Genomic DNA, 26773 nt, shown 5'->3' with positions numbered 1-26773 from the left:
GACACACAGAGACTGGCAGTCACGTTACGAATTCTAGCATTGGGTGGTCGTAATTGTGGAACCCTTCTATGATTCTCTCGTCAGCTTGATCCATTTTTGAGTGTAGCACAGGATTGTTTGTAAATGGCGGTGATTTCGCACTGAACTGGAACCAACAGACTGAGCGGACCTATCACAGTCCATTAGCGTCACCACTCGTTGACGTGACGCGTAGTCAGGATTTTGTGGAGGTGCACATCAGGCTACGGCGGAGGGTCATAAATCTGCTCTGCCTTGGCGGCGTAGATCCGCCGCAGAAGCATAGACTAGCTTTAACGCCCGAACCCTCCTGTCCCATCCACAACAGACAATAATCCTAAACAACGCCTAAACACACCCTTCTTCCGGCCCACAGTCCCTCCCACAAAAGCCTTCAAAAGACTGAATTCTTTAGCTAGCGCGGTCTTTCTCGGGAATCTTTTGTTGACCTGTGATATGGTGTCCCTGGATCCAGCCTTCCTCTTCGTCTGGGTGTGTTTGCCTTACTGTCTGATTGCTGTCGACTTGGAATAAATTGCGTTTCGAAGCCTTCTTCAAGCTTTTAAAATGGAGTCAGTACAAGGGGTTAAAACTAGGGTTGTTCCGATCATGTTTTTTTGCTCCCGATCGTTTTAGTTTGAGTATCTGCCGATCCGATATTTCCCGATCCGACTGCTTTTTTTTGCTCCCGATTCAATTCCAATCATTCCCGATCATTTTTCCCGATCATATACATGTTGGCAATGCATTAAGAAAAAAATGAATAAAACTCGGACGAATATATACATTCAACATATAGTACATAGGTACTGTATTTGTTTATTATGACAATAAATCCTCAAGATGGCATTTACATTATTAACATTCTTTCTGTGAGAGGGGTCCATGGATAGAAAGACTTGTGACTTTGTATATTGTGACTAAATATTGCCATCTAGTGTATTTGTTGAGCTTTCAGTAAATGATACTGTGGCCATCCCAAATGCATGATGGGAAGTGGAACCATGACTGTGCGTAGTGCTACCAATTGATATATCTTCTCTGCGTTGGGAAATAACATAAGGTGTTAAGACAAAAATCATTTGCCACCTTGCTTCCCCATATTGCTTCCCATGATATTTCTAATCATAGGGAGAGGGATTGAAAGGCTTTAGCCAATTAAAAAAAGGCTCCAAAGGCTGCCAAAATTCACTCTACTCATTTTGCGCTGCCTTTTATCTCTCTATACAGGTAAAACGGCGTCATCTCAGATTGAGCACGACAATGAGTGAGAGGGTCGTGCAGCGCATGCATTAATTGCGTTAAATATTTTAACGTGACACATTTTTTAAAAAATTAATTGACGCCATTATCGGGATAAATTTGATAACCCTACCTTAAGCCTAAACTAAAGACTCTGGATGAGTGTAACATATTATGTCTGTAACGTTACATACAATTAGAAAACGATTCAATTAAAAAATATACAGTATATATATTTAAAAAAGGCATGGCCGATATTTTTTTGCCGATTCCGATACTTTGAAAATGACGTGATCGGACCCGATCAATCGGCAATCGATCGGGACATCTCTAGTTAAAACTTAGGTGAAGGCGTGGAGTTTGGCCTTTTGGCCAGGTTGTTGGTTTGTACCGGCCCGAGTCGTTGGAGTTGCACTAGCGCGGTTCCGGCGGTTTGGCTGGGCTGATTCCGTCAATCTGGCTAAAAGGTCAAATTCCAACAAAACACATTTATGACAGGAAATTTGTTGAAACATGTAACTAAAATACGTTTTCATTCATTCCTTGGGTACTTATTCTTAATGAAACACTCAGGGCAATATCAAGCATCTCCCTAAAGTCATGCATGGAGATTTTCTTTCACTAGGACATGATGAAAAAGTGAACAAATAAAACGTGAATGAAATTCTCATTGTCAAATGACTGAGCATCTGCAGACACACAAACGCAAAACCTGCGTCGGTGAAATGCGGTAGCTCTGGAGGGCTTTCCGAGGCCAGATCGAGGCTGATTTGGTCTCATTGAATATGTCTCACTTCCCCCTCAGTGAAGCCGGCGTGCCCCCAGGTCTTGATTCACCCGTGATCTGTTGGCTGCCTCTGTCAAAGCCAGGGACCACTGTGGCCTCTAGACAAGACGGCGCAGCCCCATGCATGCACATGCCCCTGCAAACAAATTGCTCCTGAGTACATGTATCAATTTTGCAGGTATGACTACATTTGTGTGGATGAAAAAAACCTACAATTCGGTTTTTTATTGACACATGCATAAAGAGATACATCGATACATACGCTGACTGAGAAATCAAAGGTATGAACAGATGGAGATCCCTTTGGCAATCACGCCTTAGCCCTGATCCGCAGGGTTCGGGGCTGTGATTTTCATTTCAACCGGTCTTAAATATTCATCGCTTTCTCCTTTCTTTAAACCCTTCTGTCGGCTGCCCGGCCAGTGGAGGTTCCTGAACTGAGAAGCGACACAAACAGTGGGTAGAGGAGTGACTGAAACGATCAGACTGACTCACACTGGCTCTTTCATCCTTAGACACGCAATGGCAGCAGCAAACAACAATGTGCCTTTTTGTTGTAATCAACAGCTTATTAGATGATACATAAGCGCGCTTGTCTGTCTACTCGACTCCTTCCAATGCCTCACAGCTCCTGATAGCCTGAGCAAGAATCTTAAGAGAACCCATTGACACCCTTGGATTAACATATATTAAAGGGTTAAATGAGAGTGAAAGCAAGCCATGGCCTATTGTGCTCTGCTCTCGAATCCCTGAATGGTAAATGCTGAACTTGACTTGGCACTCTATGGTCGTCCGGGGCAGTCAACGCCAGGCTGACCAGTTAATTTTGGGGTGGTGACTCAAGAATGCCCCCAAATGAATAGGAAGTGACTCAAAATCAACTGGAAGTTACCTGTAAATGCCCTAAAATGAACAGGACGTGTCCTGTTGTTAGACTTATTATGCATACAGTAAGCATTTATGCTTTCCTTTTTATAGTTAGTCACCAAATACGATAACTTCTGTCTAGTTAGCCTTTCCTTTGTCCTGGGCTATGTATGTAGTCTTTGTATTCTATTCAATGTTCAATGTTCTATGTTGCTTTCCTGCAACTCCCACCCTTTTGTTTGCCCCTAAATAAAGGGGGTTGCTATCACAGCAACTGAGGAAGCAGCTACTAACCTCCACAAAAGCTACATAAACTTTTCTTTGTGTTCTGTTTAGCAAAACTAGTCATGGTAAAAAATTAGGACATCCCATAAATATTCAGTTCTTTATTAAGAAATGTTCACATATCGATGTCTGATCTTGTTTTTCTTTATCGCTGGAAAAGAAAGTGATTTAATTGCAGGTAAACAACTCAAATTAACATTCTTTTACCCATTAAACCAAATATATAAACACAAAAATGCATAATCTAACTGAGGAAAAAGTTAGGACACCCTACCACCTAATAGCCAGGGTTACCCCCTTTGGCTGAAATAACTTCAGTGAGACGCTTTTTGTAGCCACCTACCAGTCTTTGACATCGGTCTGAAGAAAGTTTGCCCCACTCCTCAACGCAGAATAATTTCAGCTGTGAGATGTTTGAGGGTTTCTTGCAGGTACAGCCCGTTTCAAGTCGCCCCACAGCATCTCAATGGGATTAAGATCTGGACTTTGACTCGGCCATTCCAGGGCTCTCTTCCTTTTCAGCCAGTTCTTGGTGGATTTACTGATATGTTTTGGGTTATTGTCATGTTGCAGGGTCCTGTTTCGCTTAAGTTTTAATTTTTTCACAGATGATCCTACATGTTCCTCAAGCACCCTCTGATACACAATAAAATTCATGGTGGATTCTATGATGGTGAGCTGGTCAGGTCCTGCTGTAGCAAAGCACCCCCAAACCATGACGCTTCCACCTCCATGCCTCACAGTTGGTATGAGGTTCTTTTCCTGCAATGCTGTATTGGGTTTATGACAAACATGTCCTCCGTTCTGGTGTCTAAATTATTCAATTTTAGATTAATCTGTCCAAAGAACATTATTCCAGAAGTCCTGGTCTTTGTCTACATTTACTCTGGCAAACTTCAGTCTGGCTCAGTGCTTGATTTGTAAATCATAAGGTGATTCAACGCAAAGCTCATATGACCGGGCATGGATGACGAGACAGGCACGGGTCCTGGAACATACGCAGAAAATGGTGCTGAAAACAATATGCAAATGCCCACTTGCCATGCTGTGGGACTTACAAGCCTCAATTTCAGATAACATCCATGGTATAAATGTTATGACAACAATTTACAAGTATTTCGGCTATACTCTGCACAGCACAGGCAATTGCCCACATAACCACAGGTGGGAATTACAGTTGACAATAAGTAATTAGTTTCTCAACAGTTCTATCTTTTAAAAAAATTTAAAATAAAAAAAAAAATCCGAGATTACAATAATTAACACAAACCCATTCTTTTGCGAGTTTCATCCACCCAGTCTTCTCTGGCCCAAAAGATTTCAGCGCCTTACAAATTGTGCAGCCCAAATCCGAATTTCCCATAAGGGTACTGGCCTGTTGCTCCGGCTGTTGGTGGTCCACCTGGCTAACTGCTGGCGCTGTAGCTGACCCCCACTCCGAGTGGCGCTGAACCTGACCAGCTGCTGCCACGGTAGCAGCCTCCTGCCCAGGCATGGCTGGCTGTCCATGAAGCTGGCTAGCTGCTACCGTGCTAGCCTCCTGCTGCACCCAGTCCTGCCTGTTAGCATGATCGCTGCTGCTGCCTTCATCGCCGGTTGTTGCTTTTCTGACTCGTTTTGAACCATCTTCTTTTTGAAAAAAAAAAAAAACCAAACACAGTAAATGCAACTGTCTTTTTGGCATGTTGAAATACTGTTTGATCCTGGGTGCTTTCTCCCTACATGCCGCAAATTTCCACTTTTTCTTTTTTTTTTTTTTTTTTTAATGTCAGGGGCGTGATTTGTTGGTCCAGCTTTTCAGTGCATCAACAAATCTTTGACTCTTTCAAATGACATTAACTTTTTATAAACAACATGCAATTCTTGGGATTTGTTCTGTAATTGAATTTATGCATGTTATTGTTCTATTTTATACGGGTTTTTTAAAAACGTTTTCATATTATTATTATTGTCTATACATGAGAGGTGCCGGATCTACCCAAATAAGTGCCGGAACACATGGAGGCACAAATTAACCCCTGGTCTGGCCTTCATGTTCTTCTTGGAGCGCAAAGGTTTCCTCCTTGCACACCTACCATGAAGGTTAAAAGTGTGAAGTCTCTTAATGATTGTGGAGGCATGCACTTTTACATCAACAGTAGCAAGAACCTGCTGTAGGTCCTGTGATGACATTTTAGGGTTTTTGGAAACTTCGTTTAGCATCTTGCAGTCTGTTCTTGGGGTGAACTTGCTTGGACGGCCAGAACTAGGCATGTTGGCAGTTGTTTTGAATGTCCTCCACTTGTAGACTATTTTCCGGACAGTGGGTTTTATGTTCGTTTGAGATCTTTTGAAATCCCTTACCAGACTCATAAGCGTCTACAATCTTCTTTCTGAAGGCCTCAGACCTCTCCTTTGATCTCACCATGCTGTTTTCTCTCTCCTCAACAGTCAGTCATAGTTGAAATTATACTGCGTTGAGGAGTGAGGCAAACTTTCTTCAGACCAATGTTAAAGACTGGTAGATGGCTACAAAAAGTGTCTCAAGGAAGTTATTTCAGCAAAAGGGGGTAAAACTAGCTATAAGGTGGTAGGGTGTCCTAACTTTTTCCTCAGAGTATGCATTTTTGTTGATATATTTGGTTAAATGAGTAAAAGAATGTTATTTTTTGTTGTTTACCTGAAATATAATCACTCTCTTTTCCAGAGATAAAGAAAAACAAGATCAGACATTGATATGTGAACATCTCTTCATAAAGCACTGACTATTTAATGGGGTGTCCTATTTTTGAATAATAACAATAACTTTGACTGTATGTGCACATAAACCTAGCTTCAAATCTAACACTCGTAAATGCCCACAAGACTGTGACTGTGAGTGATCTGGTTTCAGTGCCATTGACAGTGCTAAACGTCCAATCCAGTTAAAATGAACTGAATGTCTAGCGCCGTCAGTGGCAGCTAACGTAAACACTATTCTAATGGAAGATTTTGTTAGCAACCTGCTGGTTCCTTTATTTTTGGCATATCAATAACCTTTTACAAAATATGTTTATTGTCAAACCCGTATTCCCAATCAACAAAATCCGATTATCTGCGGGTAAAAAACAGATGGCTAGAATATCAGTAAAACGTCAATGTATTAAGTGACTGCATTGCTTTAATCCTTAAAATAATATTTCTGATATTTTGTCATAGAGTTGCAAATGCACTAAAGAATTTCCAACTAAAATATGAAAACATTATCATACAACATACAGTGGTTGCCGTCAAGCTCAATCTACTATACAGAATGTTCCTGGAGATAAACCTGACAAATAAGAAGACTTTGCGGTGTGGGTTAATGAAATACATCGCTGTAAGCAAAATATCCAAGAATGTGAGATTCGTCGTCATAAATGACGAGGACCAGACAACATAAGAGGCTTTAAGATGCCGTCTATATGGAAGGTTTCCCACAATTCCTAAACACCAGCTTTCTCATAACAGTGTGGAGGTGGCTGCTCAAGCTGGACTGATATCTTTGTGAAAAGCATGGCACAGTTTAGAAGTAGACAGACACACACACACTAGGCCTATGGATTGAGCTGGAAAGGGAATACTTTCAAAAGGAATTGAGAGATGGGTGGTTATGGAGGGCATTCAGTGGAGAAGGCTTTTTGTACTGCTTAGTATGTGTTTGAGTGCCAAACCGAGCAGGTTCTGCAGTTTCATTCCAGATGCTTTTGAGTTATCCTGGCTATCAATGCCGTATCTCAACAATAGTAGACATTCATTACGATGGCAAACGTTGGTGTGGGCTTCTCTTGAGCTCCTCAGTTTCGAAGGAAAATGTAACTATAGATATTGCAAAAGAAAAAATTTTTCCAAGACAGAGTTCGAAATTTAAAGCTTCCTGAATATGAAGAAAGTATAACATAATATGTAGGTTTGGGGGGGGGGGGGGGGGGGCACTGGGCCATATCTAGTTTGTTATTAAATTGCTTAATAAGTTGTTTACTGCTTGTCCGTAAGACGAAATGACAACAGTTGTCAAAAAAAAAAAAAAAAGAGCCGGTAAGTGGAACATTACCTGCTAGCTGCATTAAAACAAAGTGTTAGCCGCTAATATACCAAACTTGTGACTAGGTCGCGAGCCGGCAAAGTTCCGGGTAATGTCTGCTGACCAAGCATATTAGGGTTGCAACTAGAGGTGCACGATAATTATCGGTCCAATAATAGGAATTATGACGTCGTCCCAATAAATCCAATAACATTATTTATCGGTCTGATAATATACTGTTTAATGTTTTTGCCACGGTGTCGGTGGATTAGAATGTGTGCGTTTGTTTCCACTCCTGTTTTGCCAGTTTTTTTACTGTTCTAGAGGCCGTATTTTTCCGTCACTGAGTGATTAACCCCACTATATCAATTAGCAAATGTTTGCATTTTACAGTGTTAGTTATAAGTTATTGAGAGACCTTTTGGTTATTGTTAGGCTTGCTGTCCTATAATTGCCAGGTTAAGAAAGTTGTTTCATGGGCCAAGACCACAAAAGTCTCCTGTCCTGTTGCACCAAATGTTTTATCTGGTGACAAAGCACAATACCTGTTGGTTTATGTTTTAGTTCAGTGCTCATTTTTTAGGGGAACACCTAGTCAATGATATTGACTGATTGTGATTGACTCAAATTATATTTATTTGAAAAAATAAATATGGGCACTTTATTTGAAGTCAAAACTGTTCTTGTCTTTGTATAATCTTCATGTCATCATGAAAATTCTGGTTAGGTCAAAGGCAAATCTATGCTGAATCCACCAGTAGTATTTTTGACTTACATGTGTTCAATAACTCGGGTGAATATACATTTAAAAATTATATATATATATTACCGGTTATCGTATCGGTATCGGCCTTGAGGAGCAGGAAGTTATCGATATTGGTATCGGTTTCGAAAAATGGATATCGTGCACCTCTAGTTGCAACTAGAGCTGAAACGAATACTCGAGCAACTAGAGTAATTCGAGTTTAAAAACTGATCTGAGTAATTTTATTCACCTCGAGGAATCGTTTAATTTTGCCAGCTCTAAGCATCACGTTCTGCCCGGACTACTTTTAATGCGGGACAACGCGCTGACGTCACGTGCGTAGAGGAAGAAGCCATTAAAAGAAAAAAAATAATAAAATACTGCAGCCAACAGCCGCTACAAACTACGCCGACATTGCTAAAAACTACGCCCGCATGATGCTAGTGTGGTAGCAGGTAGTGTCCGATGCGCCTCATAGACATCGCATGCATTTAGGACTAGATGCGAAATGACGGACTCGGCCGCGTCAGGGCAGCGTTAGTAAGCAGCTGCCATCTTTAAGCAGTGGACTTCTCATCGCTAATAAATATAACGTTACAGTCACTCGCTCACGTAACGTTAGCCCTTCAGAGGGCTAGGTTTCTATTGATTATGACCACTGTCACTGTAACGTGTCTTACATACAGGCTTTATTTAAATCTGTAAAAACATAGCGCTGTAGAGTGATGAGGGTGTAAAATTAAAACATAATAAAGCTAAGTGTCAGTTTTAGCTCATTAGTCATTGCTGAATAAAACACCAAGTAGCACTGGTCCCTAATGTGCTCCAATACAGCAGGTATCATACATTTATTTTGAACACTGCGAAAACTCAAAATCCTATCAGTACTTACAGTTTAGACTAACTAAGAATAGCTTGACACAAATGGAAATTAAATTGCAACACGTGGGGAAAACACGTAGCTTTCAACTGATGTGTGTTATCAAGCGTAATTACATTTTTAGGTAAGAAATATATATACAGTATACATATATATATATATAGATAGATAGATAGATAGTTTTTTGAGTGAAAGCAGTGAATTTTTTTTTCTAGTCAGATCTGAGATGCAACTGTTGGCTGTTTCCAACAATGTACATCGAAAATAAAGACATTGATTGACTGAAAATGGTTCAAGATTAGATTAAATGTCTTTTTTTCTCATGTATACCCTAATTTTCGCACTATAAGGCACACCTGACTATAAGTCGCAGCCCACCAAATTTGGCACGAAAATGGCATTTGTTTATCGATAAGCCGCACTGGACTATAAGCCGCAGCTGTCCTCAGTGTATCATGGGATATTTACACCAAAAGATATTAACCGGTACAACCTTATTTGACAGCGGCATCATACGACCGACTGTCATAAGACGAAATGAACCATCATTAAACTTTGAACAAATTACTGCAAAGCTTTATTGCTTCAAGAAGCTTCATTTGGCCATCACTGCTCCCTTGGGGGAGAGTGTCAACCTCTGCTACCACCTACTGTTGACTGTTGTCATCCAACATGCCTCTTAGCATGCATTGCAGCACTACAGATGTAAATAACAATCAAAAATCATGTTCTGTGCTAATTATTTCTTCAGTTACTGTTCCAATTGTTTCATCAGTTGCTAGTTATTGTATTTGCTAACACTTTGACAGTGGTGCCATAAGACTGTCATTACACAATCATAATTATGAAATGTCTCTGTCCTGAGCATTCATGAATGGTTATAACAGATGTCATTCAGTGTTATCCGGAAAATGATCTCACTTTTGAATGGATGCAAAAGATCCAAGATGGACAAAAATTGAGTTAGTGACATAAATTGCCAAATGACACTTAATGACATAAGCATTCAGTAATGTCCATAATAGTGTCATGTCATAATTTTGATGATCTTATGACATTCTTATGACACTGCTGTCAAATAAAGCGTTACCTAAAAAAAATCAACAAATAAGCCGCACTGGACTATAAGCCACAGGTATCAAAATGAAGGAAAAAAGTAGCGGCTTATAGTCCGAAAATTACAGTATTTATAATTGCTCTTTACCAAAAAAAAAAAAAATGTTTTATCCGATTACTCGATTAATCGATAGAATTTTCAGTCGATTACGCGATTACTAAAATATTCGATAGCTGCAGCCCTAGTTGCAACTAACAATTATTCAAATAACCGAATAATTGGATAAATGTCATTTTTTTTTCAATTAGCTACACAATTTAACTTGAAGTTGTTCTAGGCATGTTGTAAGTAACAACCATAGACTCTCTTCAGTTATTCGCAGTCGGTCACACCGACACACGCAGAGATCCAACCCCGGATTTATGTTGAAAAAGTACAAAGGCTATACCGCATACAAACAGAAAGAATTGTCTCAAGAGTGATTTGTTCGAGGATTCCAGGTAATTATTATATTTTTCGTTTTTTCGTCGTGAATGGGTATAATGTCTAGACCCCGAATATAAGACTCCCCCCACTTTTTCAGTCTTATTTCAATGCAAAAAACACCGTCTTATATTCGAGCCAATACGGTAATTTATTAATCGATTTTAATCGATTAGATGCCGCAGCCTTACAGCAAATTGTATATACACATAGCATGTATGGGGTAAATAGCGCACTTTACCGCACTTCATCCTATGTCTGAAAGGGGCTCAATAAACAGTGAACAGTGATTCTGGCACCGTTGTTAGACACAAATATTGGAGCAAAAAAATAGGAGTTTGTATTGCAGGGCTCATAATCATCCATTGCGCAAATAATCATTAGAAACAGAAGGAAGAGTTTGCAGGTATAAAATGGTCACCAAAGATAATTAGCATAGCTTACTTTGTTTCTTCTATGTTTTTTCTGGCAGCTGGGATGCACTGATCCACCTGAGAATTTTTGTCCTATTTTAAAAAAGTTTTTTTAAAATAAATAAATAAAAGGCATATGTGTAACCTGATTTAGTATTAATTTGTTATTGACTCTCTTCACCGCTTACTTGGCCACATGCGGATTTCAGACATCGGTGAAAAATTGAGGCTTTTCTGCTACCTCACTGCTAGACAAGGGCCATCTCAGGTCATTGCCACTCCACAAGCAATTTGTGTCATCACCACCGCATTGCCCTGCTTCCTTGACGTGTTATATTTCCCACCCCATTCCACTCCGTTCTCCCATAATTCCAGTCAAATTGTATTTAATCTTCTAGTTTTATTTCTTTTTGGTGTTTAATACTTGGCTTAGTTTTGAATCCAGCTTTTCCTTCTCATTACACTCCCCTGAAACCGCGCATTCCTAATACCCTTCTCATCTACCTCCCTGCTCACTCGCTCCCATTCTCCTGCTCTCTCCTCACATCAGAGAGTGTTGGATTTTGACATCTGCCTGCAGGAGCAGTGACCCATGAAGTAATTAGAGGAGGAATCTCGCCTTCTCTTCCTCCTATCCCTCCCGCCCTCCATCTTCCCCACACTCTGTCTGCTTCCAGCCGGAGATCATATAAAAAGCTGGTTATGTTTACTCCCTGATCCATTTAATTTCTGTAACGAGGGCCGAGTCGGGCCTCATCTCCTTACCGCGCCGCGCTTAAGCCAAAGCGATTGGTGAGAGAGGCGCCCCGGACCCCCGAGGGGTACCGTAGAGCTTCAACCGCGTCGCTCGGATGCCGAGACGGGAACCTAACCGGATTATCTCTCGAGCGGCACAGGTGGAGGATCCAGACTTCAATCACATACACACACATATGTGCATACGTGTGCTAACGGTGCGAGATGCAACTTTGCAAAATTTAATGCGTCCTTAAAAAAATAAAAATAAAAAAAAGTGCTAGAATGAAACATCCACGGGGTGCATACAAGTTTGTGTTAGTAGGAAAAAAAAATAAATAAATTTGTGCTGAATGAGATGAAAATCATTATGTGAAATGAGCTTTGGACTAGAGCTGTCCCGACTAGTCGACATCATCGATGACGTAAATCCGTCGACGAGCACAACATCCCGTCGACGGTTAATGAAGGGTTAAAAAAATATATGCGTGGAAAGTTCAGAATGTCGGACGCTCTGTATAAGGGCTGCATCGAACATTTTAGTAATCGAGTAATCGACTGAAAATTCTATCGAGTAATCGGGTAAAACATATTTTTAGGTGAAGTGCAATTATAAATATACATGAGAAAACAAGACATTTCATATAATATTTCAGTCAACCAGTGTCTATATTTTCTAAAGATACACGATAATATCGGTCACCGATAATTATCGGCCGATAATGGCAATTATAACGTCACACAGATAATCCAGATAATAAAAAAATTAAACCGATAATGCAATCCGATAATTATATACTTGATTTAGCCTCCAAACGTGCACAACCGAAGAATTCAGCACGCCGCCTCCTCAACCCCCTCCCCTCTCTGAAGCCCCTGAGAGAGGAGGCGGAGTTACACGACAAGAAATTGTTGAATATTATGGCGGCTGTTACTAAAAAAACAACGCTCTCGCCATCTGCAAAACATGGACCGCAGAAATTCCACGAGGCCGAAAAAAAGCGTCCTCATTCAAAACCACTAACCCAGCATCCATTTAAAACTGCATCACAAAGATTTTTGGAACGAATACGAGGCTGTTGCTAGCGGGAATGCTAAAACTATTGTAAACACAAGCTAAACTACGGGGCTTGTGACATTACAGAGTCGGGTTGTTTTGGAAAGCAGCCCAAGGCGGGTGGTAAACTCGCATCTAAGGCTAAACACCGGCACGACTGGAGACCGATAGTCTGCAAGTAGCCGTCTTCCGACGGAGCCCGCCGCTCTGGCTGGTCCGGCAGGCCGCCGCCGCCCCGCCAACGAGAGCCCGGTTCCCCAGCTTCAGGACCTCCGGCGAACACCCCGGTTTCTCGAGCGTTCCCCACGGCGTGAGAGCAGAGCCAGGCCCCGAATACGCCGTGGCGAAACGGCCAGTGCGGGCGGATTATCCGGTACGTATGTAGCCGCCGCCGAGACAAGACACGATTTTTTTTTTTTTTTTTTTACCGAAATGACCCGAGAGCCAAAGCCCTGGATAAAAAAAATAATGCAGTTTATACGACCACCATTCTTCATGAAAAACATGCCAATCACAATTTCACCACGGTTATTTGGAAAAGTGATGTCCAATAAGAAAGCTCATCATGACGGCACAGTGGTTAGATTAGGGTGACCAAACGTCCTCTTTTGCCCGGACATGTCCTCTTATTACGTGCTCTCTTGAGGGTCCGGCCGGGTTTCATAAATTCATGAAAATGTCCGTTTTTTTATGATTTTTCACGGGACCAATTTGAAGAGAATCCCTCCTGCCACTAGGAGGCAGCGCCTGCCTGCGTTGATGTGGCTCCGACTAGTAGGGGCGGGAGAAGGAGTACATCTTCTTGTTTTTTGTTGGCAGTTTACCCTTTGTTTCATGTGGAACTACCACCATCTAACGACGGTTGACAGTTTGGCAATAAATCAGACTACAGCAAGGAGTTTTAAGACGTGGCTCCATACACCTTTCTGTAGGTTTCTCTCCTGTTAATGTCGATCACGTGTGTTGAATTGGGTTATATGTGTAAACACAGATGCAGTATATTGTATTAGTCTTGTATTAATTGTTCTGTGTTCGTGTATTTGGTTGAATGTTATTATTATATTTTAAGTAGGAGCGCCTGCCCAGTTGAGAGTTTTTTACGATAAATACGTATAAAATGGCAACTGTTGACTTCTGTCGCAGATTTGTACTGGCGTAATCTGGAAAATCCTGTTTGGTGTCGCATCGTTGCGCTGCCGATGATTGTAAACTTTTATAGCACAGTTTGATTTTGCCTCGCCCGGTACTCGCTAACAGGGTAGCTATCAGTGCGCTCAGCCGCGCTAGGCATGATGGTCAATGTAGTTTTGAACTGCTGCGTCTGGAAACATGCTGGTTGAAGAGCTTGTCAGTTTATTTCGGTTATTGTTTGCGTACAATCTAGAACACTGAATGAGAATAAAAATTGAGTGGGAATAACAATTTGTCAACGACAATTGTCGTGATAGTAATTTATAAAAATGTTGAGTTGGGACATAGCCTACCGTGTGTTCGTATTGACTGGACTACATTTCCATAGGTCTGCATTATATATATATATATATATATAAAATATATATATATATATAAAATATTTTTTTAATCATTATTCTTTTTTTTTTTTTTTTTTTTATAGGAAGGATAAAGCCTGTTGAGTAAAAAAAAATATTTCCATATAGTGTATAATATATACTATATGGCAATAGGCCTATGTTTTTATTTTTTTAATAAAACTAAATTTTTCTAACCAGACGGAGGAGGCACACTTTAAATATATTAAAGTTATATAGGCATTTTTGAGTGGACTTCGATTAAAATTCAAGTATCCTCTTTTTTGGAAATCAAAATATAGTCACCCTAGTAGATGATAATTTAAACGGAGAAAACAAAGTCAGCCCTCAATAATGCATTCAGTATGTAAAATGACGAGCGGTCAGATGACTTTGTAACGCTGCCTTTATTTTCGGCTTAACAAAACTCAGGCACAAAACAACACGCACGGAGATGCGAGCTCCAACTCCATCCAAATCGTACTGCCGTGTATCAGTTTAGCTGCTGTAAAGCAAATGTCGTGAGTGCCGCAAAAGTAAACAAAGCGCTGCAGAATGGGTACATGACATCTCGCTCTTTTGAGTTAATTATTTTCACAGTGTGGAACAAAGCATATAACATTAGCAATCACTTTTCAAATTAATTTAACTTATTTGTCTACTCAATTACAGTCACAGTAGATAATCAAAACTTATTGGCACTTATTAACACTTATCAATTTAAATACGCACATTCCTGTTGGAATGAAATAACAATATTCTGTAGCCACAAATATTACTCAAAATGTTTTCTTCTTCCAAGTTTTTTTTTTTTTTTTTTTAGGATTAAGTATAATAATGTATTGCTTAAAATAAGGCTGTTAAGATTATTTTCAGCTAGCTATTTTTCTTCTAAGAAATCAGAGAAATACACTTGAAGCGCTGGCAAATAATTTCACTTATTTCCAATAGATTTACACTTAAAACTGACTAGTTTTAAGGAAGTGTGTTTTGCAGTGTATTAACGCTATATATGTTAGGAATGGCTTACTTTTAAAGGCATTTTTGTGCAACTTAGGTAGTTACTCTAAGTAATTGTTGCCAAAGGTTTACCATTACACAATGTCAGACAATCTGTCATTATTTAGATGTTGGAATTGAATACTTGTTCATATTTTATGTTGAAAAAAAGAATAAATTATATTTTTGCACAGTAATATTTTCTTTTGTGTATACTTTAAAATTTTACATAAATCTTTTAATAGAATTATCGGCTTGACATTATCGGTTATCGGTTGGAACGAGGAGGAAATCATCGGTTATCGGTATCGGCTGAAAAATGCATTATCGAACATCACTAATATTTTCGATGTACATTGTTGAAAACAGCCAACAATTGCATCGCAGATGTAACTAGATTAAAAAAGCTTGTTGCCTTGTGATTGCCCATGCTTCCTCACAATTTTGCTTCTCAAGTCCTCAGACAGTTCTTTAGTCTTCTTCCTTTTCTCCATGCTCAATGTGGTACACAAGTACACACAACAGAGGTTGAGTCAACTTTAATCCATTTTAACTGGTTGCAAGCGTGATTTAGTTATTGCCACCACCACATGTAAGTAACAGGTGCTGTTAATGACACAATTTAGAGAAGCATTACATGATTTTTCAAAGGGTGCCAATACGTTTGTCCAGCCCATTTTTGGAGTTTGGTGTAAAATGATAATGATATTTTTTTCCATTCTCTTTTGTGTTTTTTTCCATTGCAAGCAAAATAAATGAAGCTAGTACTACCAAAGCATTTGTAATTGCATTGATTTTATGGGAGAAATTGAGCATTATCTCACAGAATTGCAGGGGTGCCAATACTTTGCAGCAGTGTATTTACGGGTTAATCAAATCAAAGCAGTCACGTAACAATCGATACAGAAGTGTTATTAGAACAATAACATTCGATTTGTTTTTGTGAAGCTCCAAATTCTGGAATAAACATGGAATATTCTTGAATTATGCATAAGTGACAACTACAATACTGTGTAATATGTTGCATTCTTAAAACCCTAGCATTTTGAGTCATTTTGTCAGTTTGTGAATTTAGTCATCAAATGAGCAGAGGTAACCCAGTTCAAGACTTGGTGGAAGAAGCCACATGTGGGAACGTCTGGCTTCCTGTAAGCGTGACTCATACGGTCTACCAATTTTGTGGGGAGGCTAAATACTGTGACCCCGGCATCAGTCACCATCGACCCATAGACTATCTCTCTTTTTACTAGGCCTCTCCTATCATAGAAGAAGGCAAACTGAACAATTATCCTATTTCTTAAGAACAATATCCGTTTAAAAACGACCGTCTGGTTGGTAAGTAATCTACATTTGTTTTATGGAAAACCCTGTAAATGCACAGGGAAGAAACGTGTTAGAGAAGCACATTAGCTAATTGTAGCAAATCTGTACCAGTTGCATGCGTGAGTCACTGGTGTTCGGAAGGTCAAGTTTAAAGAGTTGCCATTAATACTCTTGCCTCAGACACATCTGTGGGACACGGAATCATCTTTTCTTTCCGTCACTTTCAAAAAATACAGCAACGGACTCAAACCCAACTTGGACAAATGAGTTTGTGGCCCTTGAAAATCATCTCCTATCCAAACATCTCTCCGCCTTTTGGTTTCTCTTTAAACAGGCCGGCCATGTTATCACCCTTGTTTCCTTTCTCCCCCCCCGTCTTCTCACTCCATCCTTCCCTTCTTTCTTTCTCTAAAAGCATGAGAACGGAGCTGAGGCGATTAAGAAATCCTAGTCCGGGCTAATCACCCCGGACTGGAGTACTTCCGCTGCACTGATTACCAAGGAAACCATTAAGAAGAAGAAAGTGGCTAGATCTTTCATCCTGGCCGGCCAGGCTCAGGGGAGGTCAGAGAGGGGTGTGTTTGATAGGCCATTTACCCTTCCTGTTCTTATTATTCCAGCATTTCCTCTATCTGGACTCAACAGTACTACAACCGGCGGACTTCGAGCCTTTCTTTTGCCCTCCCCGTGGGCTGTAATCATTGCCATACTGGTGTCCTGGTCTCACTGTTACATACACTTGACAATAACTGCAGATGTATTTACCATCACAATCTTGTTTGTTGAAAAACCAGCAGTAGTGGATGAAGTACTCACTTTTTTTTTTTTTTTACTTAAGTAAACATACAGATACAGGTGTAAAAAAATACTGAAGTACAACTATCTAAGAAAAAAATGCACTCATGTAAAAGGTACAAAATTATTTGCTTCAAAATTTACTTTACAAGTAAAATGTTAAGTATTTTCTCCCGATGCAAACATGTAATACAAGTAGTCCCCGCGACAGGGAACAAGTTACGTTCCTACGCTGCCGAAGCAAACCGAATTTCCGCTTAAGTCGGGATTAACCCTTTAAGTACCCCAAAATACCTATCCAAACAGTCCAAAAGTATTTTGCTTAATGATGAAGGATACACTGCCCTCTGGTGGCAGCGTTGGGTCTGGCTGGACTGTCGCCTTGTATGACTGAGAAGCAGACTCGCGTCTGACATGGATAAATGACAGCTGTGCTCTGGTTTGGCCCACATCAGGTTGTAAGTTGTTTAAGCTAATACATGTTTGTGTATGCATTTATAATTAAGTTTACAGCTACAGTTTATGGAGTCATGTGCGAGCAATTTGCAATGAGAATTGTAAATACGTTAGCATTTGTAGGTTTTAAGATAGCGGACTTTTGCTAGGCAAACTAGGCTAATTTAATGTACTAAATTTACATATTGAGCAGACAAGATGGACGCTTGAAAGCCAATTGTTTTGTGTCAAGTGTTTTATTGTTAAAATGTGTGTCGTTTTGAGAGTGTGCCATTTTGAACCTACGTGTACATATATGTGTAACAGATTTTGTCAAAAGTTAAGGAAGTCAAAAGCTTCAGAAAGCTCAATCGCCTTGTTTGCTGTCTGTCAAGATGCACAACTTAACATTTGGTGAGGACAGAAAAAAAAATAAGATACTGCGAGGTACAATAACGTACTGTTTGTGAGACTTAAAACAAAACAAAAAACGACTAGAGATAAAATGGCGTACGAGACTCTGGCGTTGTATAGTCAAAATCGTGTAAATCAAGTGTGTCGTAATCCGGGATTACCTGAATATGTATATACATACATAAATACGGAGATCTGAGTTAATATCCAAAGAAAGAACCAGAAAATTCTTTGACTGCTCAGCTTTATTTAAAACTGTGCAGAATTGAAAAAAACAATAAAATTGACTGCACTGTAAACAGAAGCTTAACAAATTCAAAAACTCCTAAATTTAGCTCAATAGCCGATTGCATGCAACTATTAGGTGTATACCGCTACCTACTGTACAAGAGTGTGGTGGTTTTTATTGGTCAATGTCTTGTTCACCCGTCTAATCTTGTTTGTACTCGTGTTGCTGCCTCTAGTGCTCAATTAAGTTTAGTTGCACGGGTCTTATTGTTTGTGCTGGAGGCATGAAAACAAAACTATCCATTCACAAAAAAAAAAAAAAAAAAAAAAAAAGAAAAAAAAAGTAACATATAATGCAGGCGACAATTTGAAAAGTAGTGGCGTAAAAAGTGCAAATACTTGCTGCAAAATGTAGTGAAGTATTTATCCTCAAGTACAGTTCCACATTCCTCCACTGAAAACCAGAGGTGATTTTATCAAGTAGTGTTACTTCAAAAAATTACTCAATTAAAACTAATTAACTAAATAAAACAATCATATGCTCTATGCCAGTTTATATTTTACGGTGCTTTAAAGACGCCACGTGATTGAACATGCCGGCGTGATCGTAGGACTTCCGACTGCAAGCTTGTCTGTGGTCATGTGACGACTTCCTTGCTGTTTTTCCAAGACTCAAAACGGCTCTGTGTTGCTGGCACAAGAGCGTCTCATGGGTGCTGTCACAGATGGTGTTAATGACGTGCACTCTAGCCAAGGGAGGCGTGTTATTCGTTGTAGACGGTTGACATATGCTTGATCACAGGGCTATCACCAGGGCAGTTTAGCCCCTACGAGCGGCCCGAGAAACCCTAGCGCCTTGGTGACACAGTGACTCGGCAGGCCCAAAACAAAAACAGAAGTCTGTTCGCCTACTACTTTCTCGCTCTGTCCTCATATTGTCCCCCCTTGTTCATCCCTCCTCTGCTATGTTCACTAATGTCTGCACTGAGCCCAGCTTGATAGATGACCCTGTGCTTCAGTCATTAAGGGCCCCATGAGAGTCCTCACCTTATTTTGTGTGAATCTGACAACAGTGGCGACAAAGCAGGTTAAGGCCGCTGCAATCCTCCGAGAGTTAAAATGCAGGGGGTCTTTCTTTTACGACGGCACAGACATATGGCGTTTCAAGGTTACGAGTGATGCAAGAAGACATTTTTAAGCCCTCCCTATATGAAGCTTTAGAAATACCGAGTGTGTAGCATAAAAAAGTGTAAGTTGGTTTTATATAACAACATATAATCATCCATATCCATTAGGGGTGTAACAGTACACAAAAATCTCGGTTCGGTACGTACCTCGGTTTTGAGGTCACGGTTCGGTTCATTTTCGGTACAGTAAGAAAACAAAATGCAAAATATAAATGTGCAGTTGTTTATTACACACCTTTGTGCTTTCAACAATAGGAATAGCCTATACAAAGCTAGAATTCTGCTCAAAAAGTAGCAGGTACTGAAAACAATTTTTCCTTTCAGACCCCGCGTATTGGTCAGCTCTCTTTCTGAAAGAAAGAAAGAAAGAAAGAAGAAAAAAGAAGTCCTGTACGAAAGAGAAAAGCAATCCCAATGACAAAGATTTTAACATTTTACATATGAAATGCCTCAATGAATCTTTTTTTTTCTTATGAACGGTTTTCAAAAGCTTTGTTGGTGGATTTTCTCAAGTTAAAGCGCCACACAGAAATTAATACATTTAATTGTGTAAGCAGAATCTGTGTATTATTCTTATTATTTAATTACAAGTGTTTTAGCTCATTTCCCAACTTATTTTATTTAAATGGGCTAATATTTATTTCATTATATGTTTATATTTTACAAATGTGATGTAGTATTCATTTATATTGTATATTTTATGTCGTATAACTTTAGTTCCTATGTGAATATTAGTTCCTACTTGTTTTGTTGTGGTAGGAGGGTTTTGTATTGAACATGGGGCCGTGTTGGTTATTATTATAGCAGAGAAGACAGCAGTAAATCAACAAAGACAAGTCAACTGTGCCCCGATCTACCACTCAAGAGATTTGACGGACTCAAAAAGAGGGTTACGATTGCATATTAGTTTGAAAATCGACCGGATCCACCGTATTTTTACACGAGTGACTTCCGGTCTTCCCTAGCTACCGGTAGTAGTATTGACGCAGGAGGGCCGCGTCTTGCGTCAAATAATAAACTCTGCCGTTCTTTTCACGTATGTCACGTTGAGCCGCTTCTGGGACGCGTCTAACACGCGGCCGCACTGCGACTGGTGTGCATTGGCTGATTGACTTTAACGCCCGCGTTTCACTGCGTTCTCGCGGCGGCCACGTTTCTGGGTTATACTGTCCTACCGTGTTGGTCCTCATTATAGTAGAGAAGACGGAGTAAATATAATCTACACAAAGAAACTGTAACCTGATCGACTCACAGCCTCAAAAAGTAAGAGTTACATTACCGTATTTTTCGGACTACAAGTCGCACCTGAGTATAAGTCGCACCAGCCTTAAAATGCCCAACGAAGAGAAAAAAAACATACATAAGTCGCACCGGAGTATAAGTCACATTTTGTGGAACATTTACTTGATAAAATCCAACACATAGAACAGATCTGTCATCTTTAAAGGCAATTTAGAGAACAACATGCTGAATAAGTGTACAGTGCATGAACAACGAAATGCGAATATACTATCCTCACCAGGACGCTACGGCTCGGTCCTGGCTATACAGTGAGCTAAACCCCCAAATGACGATGCTTGACGTCCGTATATGCATATACGTCCGTATTTGCGGAATCAATTTCGTCCTCGATACCAAACAGGTTCGCATCAACGTAAATAAATGATAATTAGGTGCTGTTACAACGGTTAGCATGCGTTTGCTAGCATTAGCACATCGTTCAAATAACTACACAACTGGCTTTAAGTGTCCGATCGCGGATGGAAAACACACAACAACAACAGAAAAGATTATACGAAAGGCGTTGCCTCTGTAGAGATATTTTACTAGCATAAACAATGAACGTAGGTTCGTAGCCGTGTTTCTCGCTAACTCGCCCACTCACTCAAGCTGTGTAGTTGTCCGTCTTCTTCTGGCGTTTGAGCAGTCTTCTTCACGTAAAGAAGTGCGAGTGCGCCCTCACGTGGGCGTGAAAGCGCCACAAACTAAAAGCATGTATTTCAATATGAAAACGTAAATAATACAATTGAACACTCATTGCAAAAGGCAGTGAATACCCGAATGTGGCCATAGCTATTAAGTTATTAGGATAACTATAGCATAAAGAACATGCTAACAAGTTTACCCAACCATCAGTGTCCCTCCAAAACACCAAAATAACATGTGAAATGATATCATAATGTGTTAATAATTTCACACATAAGTCGCTCCTGAGTATAAGTCGCACCCCCAGCCAAACTATGAAAAAAACTGCGACTTATAGTCCGAAAAATACGGTACGTCAGAAACTCGTTCGGTACGCCTCCTTTCCGAACCGAGCACCACGTACCAAAACGGTTCAATACAAATACATGTCCCGTTCCATCCATCCATCCATTATCTTCCGCTTAGTCCGGGGTCGGGTCGCGGGGGCAGCAGCTTTAGCAGGGAAGCCCAGACTTCCCTCTCCCCAGCCACTTCAGCCAGCTCCTCCGGCGGGATTCCAAGGCGTTCCCAGGCCAGCCGAGCGACATACTCTCCAGCGTGTCCTGGGTCGACCCCGGGGCCTCCTTCCCGTGGGACATGCCCCGAACACCTCTCCAGGGAGGCGTCCAGGAGGCATCCGAACCAAATGCCCGAGCCATCTCAACTGGCTCCTCTCAACGCGGAGGAGTAGCGGCTCGACACCAAGCCCCTCCCGGATGACCGAGCTTCTCACTCTATCTCTAAGGGAGAGCCCGGACACCCTGCGGAGGAAACTCATTTCGGCCGCTTGTATCCGGGATCTTGTTCTTACGGTCACGACCCACAGCTCGTGACCATAGGTGAGGGTAGGAACGTAGATCGACCGGTAAATCAAGAGCTTCGCCTTTTGGCTCAGCTCCTTCTTCACCACAAAGGACCGGTGCAGAGTCCGCATCACTGCAGACGCTGCACCGATCCGCCTGTCAATCTCCCGTTCCCTCCTACCCTCACTCGTGAACAAGACCCCAAGATACTTAAACTCCTCCACTTGGGGCAGGATCTCATCCCCGACCCGGAGAGGGCACTCCACCCTTTTCCGGCTGAGAACCATGGTCTCAGATTTGGAGGTGCTGATCTTCATCCCAACCGCTTCACACTCAGCCGCGAACCGCCCCAGTGAGAGTTGGAGGTCACAGCTTGATGAAGCCAACAGCACCACATCATCTGCAAAAAGCAGAGATGCAATGCTGAGGCCACCAAACCGGACACCCTCAACGCTTCGGCTGCGCCTAGAAATTCTGTCCATAAAAATTATGAACAGAATCGGTGACAAAGGGCAGCCTTGGCGGAGTCCAATCCTCACTGGGAACGAATTCGACTTACTGCCGGCAATGCGGACCAGACTCTGACACCGGTCGTACAGGGACCGAACAGCCCTTACCAGGGGGCTCGGTACCCCGTACTCCCGGAGCACCCTCCACAGGACTCCCCTAGGCACACGGTCGAACGCCTTCTCCAAATCCACAAAACACATGTGGACTGGTTGGGCGAACTCCCATGCACCCTCGAGGACCCTGCCGAGGGTGTAGAGCTGGTCCACTGTTCCACGGCCGGGACGAAAACCACACTGCTCCTCCTGAATCCGAGATTCGACTTCCCGACGGACCCTCCTCTCCAGCACCCCTGAATAGACTTTACCGGGGAGGCTGAGGAGTGTGATCCCTCTAAAATTGGAACACACCCTCCGGTCCCCCTTTTTAAAAAGGGGGACCACCACCCCGGTCTGCAATCCAGAGGCACTGTCTCCGATGTCCACGCAATGTTGTAGAGGCGTGTCAGCCATGACAGCCCCACAACATCCAGAGCCTTTAGGAACTCCGGGCAGATCTCATCTACCCCTGGGGCCTTGCCACCGAGGAGCTTACCAACCGCCTCACTGACTTCAACCCCGTTACACCCTTAATATCCATTAATTACTGTTGTTCTGCTGTGCTTTGCTTATTCACTGGGTAACTGTGACCTGTAACAGCAAGTCGATCGTAGCTGGTAAATACTGTACGTATATTGACTGTGGCTTGCAGATGCCCAGTGAATTTTCACTCCGATGCACTGTTGTTTTTGGCAGCCCTTTAAATTTTTGTCTTAGTCTTCTGGACGAAAATACTTGTCTTAGTCAAATTTGAGTCATTTTAAAATGTTTTCATCTTCGTTTAGTTTTAGTAGACAAAATCTAATTCAAATTCAGTCTAGTTTTAGTCGACAGTTACTCGAAATGTATTCGTCTGCAAAAAAATGTTCAGTCCAAATATAAATGAAGCTTTCCAACAATTTCAGATGAGCATCGATATGTGAGTACATATAAAAAATTTGGTATTTGCCATAGAGCGCTCCCTTCAACATGACTCGAAAGTGCGGGTTTTAACCTCTCTCCCAGGTTTTATTTGGCACCGATTGACCACAGAAAACCGGAGATATGATCCTTTTGATTTCATAATAGGAACTACGAAGGAACTATGCACTATGCAACTATTCAAACTAGGAACTATTTTCTCCAATAGAGGGCACTCATGCAAATGATAGTTCATTCCAGTATTTTTTTTCTCTAACTGGAATTTAATGATTTTTTGGGGGGTATTTTTTTGGCTTAAAGTGGTTATGTAATGAGTTATTGTGTAGTCAGCAATTACTCACAATGTTACTCACTACTTGAGTATTCTTTTCACCGAAAACTATTTTACTTGTGTTTGAGTAAATTTTTGGGGATGAATACTGTTACTTGTACTTGGGTAACATTATTTTAAATTAACGCTACTCTTACTTGAGTATAATTGTTTTTACTGTACAGTTGAATAATTAGAGTTCATATTTGTGCTGAGAAAAACAATCAAACATCGTAAGCTGTTACTCACAATGTTACTCATTACTTGAGTGTTCTTTTCACCAAATACTTTTTTACTTGTACTTGAGTACATTTCTTGGATGACTACTTTTACTTTTCCTTGAGTAATATTTTGAAGTAACATTACTCTTACTTGAGTAAAATTTTATACATTTATTGTACAGTATAATAATTACAGTTCATATTTGTGCTGAGAAAAAAAAAAAATCAAACATCGTAAGCAGTTACAATGTTACTCAGTGCGGGTTCTTTTCACCAAATACTTTTTTACTTGTACATTTCTTGGATGACTACTTTTACCTTTCCTTGAGTAATATCATTTTGAAGTAACATTACTCTTATTTGAGTACAATTTTAATTATTTGTTGTACAGTCATAGTAATTAGAGTTCATATTTGTGCTGAGAAAAAAAAAAAAAAAAAAAAACATTGACATTGTAAGCAGTTACTCACAATGTTACTCATTGAGGGTTCTTTTAACCAAATTCTTTTTTACTTATACATTAGAACATTTCTTGGACAACTACTTCTACTTTTCCTTGAGTAACATTATTTTGAAGTAACGTTACTCTTACTTGAGTACAATTTTATCTATTTTTTGTACAGTAAAATAATTACAGTTCATATTTGTGCTGAGAAAAAAACGTTTTTTATAAAAAAAACATCGTAAGTAGTTATTCACAATGTTACTCATTAGTTGAGTATTCTTTTCACCAAATACTATTTTAATTGTTCTTGAAAACATTTCTTGCATGACTACTTTTATTTGAGTAATATTATTTTGAAATAACACTAACAAAAAAAACAAAACAAAACAAAAAAAAAAACATCGTAAGCAGTTGGTCACAATGTTTCTCATCGAGAGTTCTTTTCACCAAATATTTTTTAACTTGTACATGAGTACAATTCTTGGACGACTACTACTACTTTTCCTTGAGTAATATTATTTTGAAGTAACATTACTCTTACTTGAGTACAATTTTATTTATTTATTGTACAGTGAAATAATTAGAGTTCATATTTGTGCTGAGAAAAACACGTTTAAGAAAATTAAAAAATTTAAAAAATCAAACATCGTAATCAGTTACTCATTGAGGGTTCTTTTCACCAAATACTTGTTTACATGTACATGAGTACATTTCTTGGATGACTACTTTTATTTGAGTAATATCATTTTGAAGTAACCCTTCTCTTGAGTACAATTTTATTTATTTATTGTACAGTATAATAATTAGAGTTCATATTTGTGCTGAGAAAAGTTTTAAAAAATTTTTTTTTTTTTAAATAAAACATCGTAAGCAGTTCCTCACAATGCTACTCATTACTTGAGTGTTCTTTTCACCAAATACTTTTTTACTTGTATTTGAGTAAATTTCTTGGATGACTACTTTTATTTAATATTATTTTGAAAGCAACACTACTCATATTGAGTACAATGTATTTATTGTACAGTATAATAATGAGTTCATATTTGTGCTGAGAACAAAAAAAATACCATCGTTTAAAAAAATAAAAATAAAAAATTGTAAGCAGTTACTTACAATGTTACTAATTACGTGAGTGTTCTTTTCACCGAATACTATTTTACTTGTACTTGAACACTTTTTTTGGCTGACTATTGAGTAATATTATTTTGAAGTAACTAGGGGTGCACGATATCCATTTTTTGAAACCGATACCAATATCGATAACTTCCTGCTCCTCAAAGCCGATACCGATACGATAACCGATAATATATATATACTTTTTAAATGTATATTCACATGGGTTTTAGAACACGTGTAGGCCAAAAATACTACTGGCTGATTCAGCATAGACTTGCCATTGACCTAACCAGAATTTTCATGATGACATGAATATTATTATAATGAAAAAATACAAAGAACAGTTTTGACTTCAAATAGAGTGCCCATATTTAAATTTTCAAATAAAAAACATTTCAGTCAATCACCATCAATTAGTCAATATTATTGATGATGTGTTCCTCTGAACAATGAGCGCTAAACTAAAACAGATATAAACCCAACAGGTATTGTGCTTTATCAGTAGGTTAAACATTTGGTGCAAGAGGAGAGGAGACTTTTGTGGTCTTGGTCCATGAAACAACTCAAACGCACACATCCCAATCCACCGACACCGTGCCAAAATTAATATCGATAGGCCCGATAATATATAATGTTAATGGATTTATTGGGATGACGTCATAATTCCTATTATAGAACCGATAATTGTCGGGCCGATAATTATCGTGCAACTCTTGAAGTAACACTACTCTTACTTGAGCACAATTTTTGACTACTCTACCCACCGTCTGCTCCCAAACTATTATGATGAATAAAGATTCTTTGTTTTCTTTTAAATTCCGGGGCAATATTCTAATCCTGTCATGGTACAATAGCAATGTAATTGTAGGAAGCAGTTTTCTCCTATT

The sequence above is a fragment of the Corythoichthys intestinalis genome, chromosome 20 (genome assembly GCF_030265065.1).
Source record: "Corythoichthys intestinalis isolate RoL2023-P3 chromosome 20, ASM3026506v1, whole genome shotgun sequence".
NCBI lineage: Eukaryota > Metazoa > Chordata > Actinopteri > Syngnathiformes > Syngnathidae > Corythoichthys > Corythoichthys intestinalis.
The sequence above is the reverse complement of the archived record's forward strand: the minus strand, read 5'-3'. Positions refer to the sequence as shown.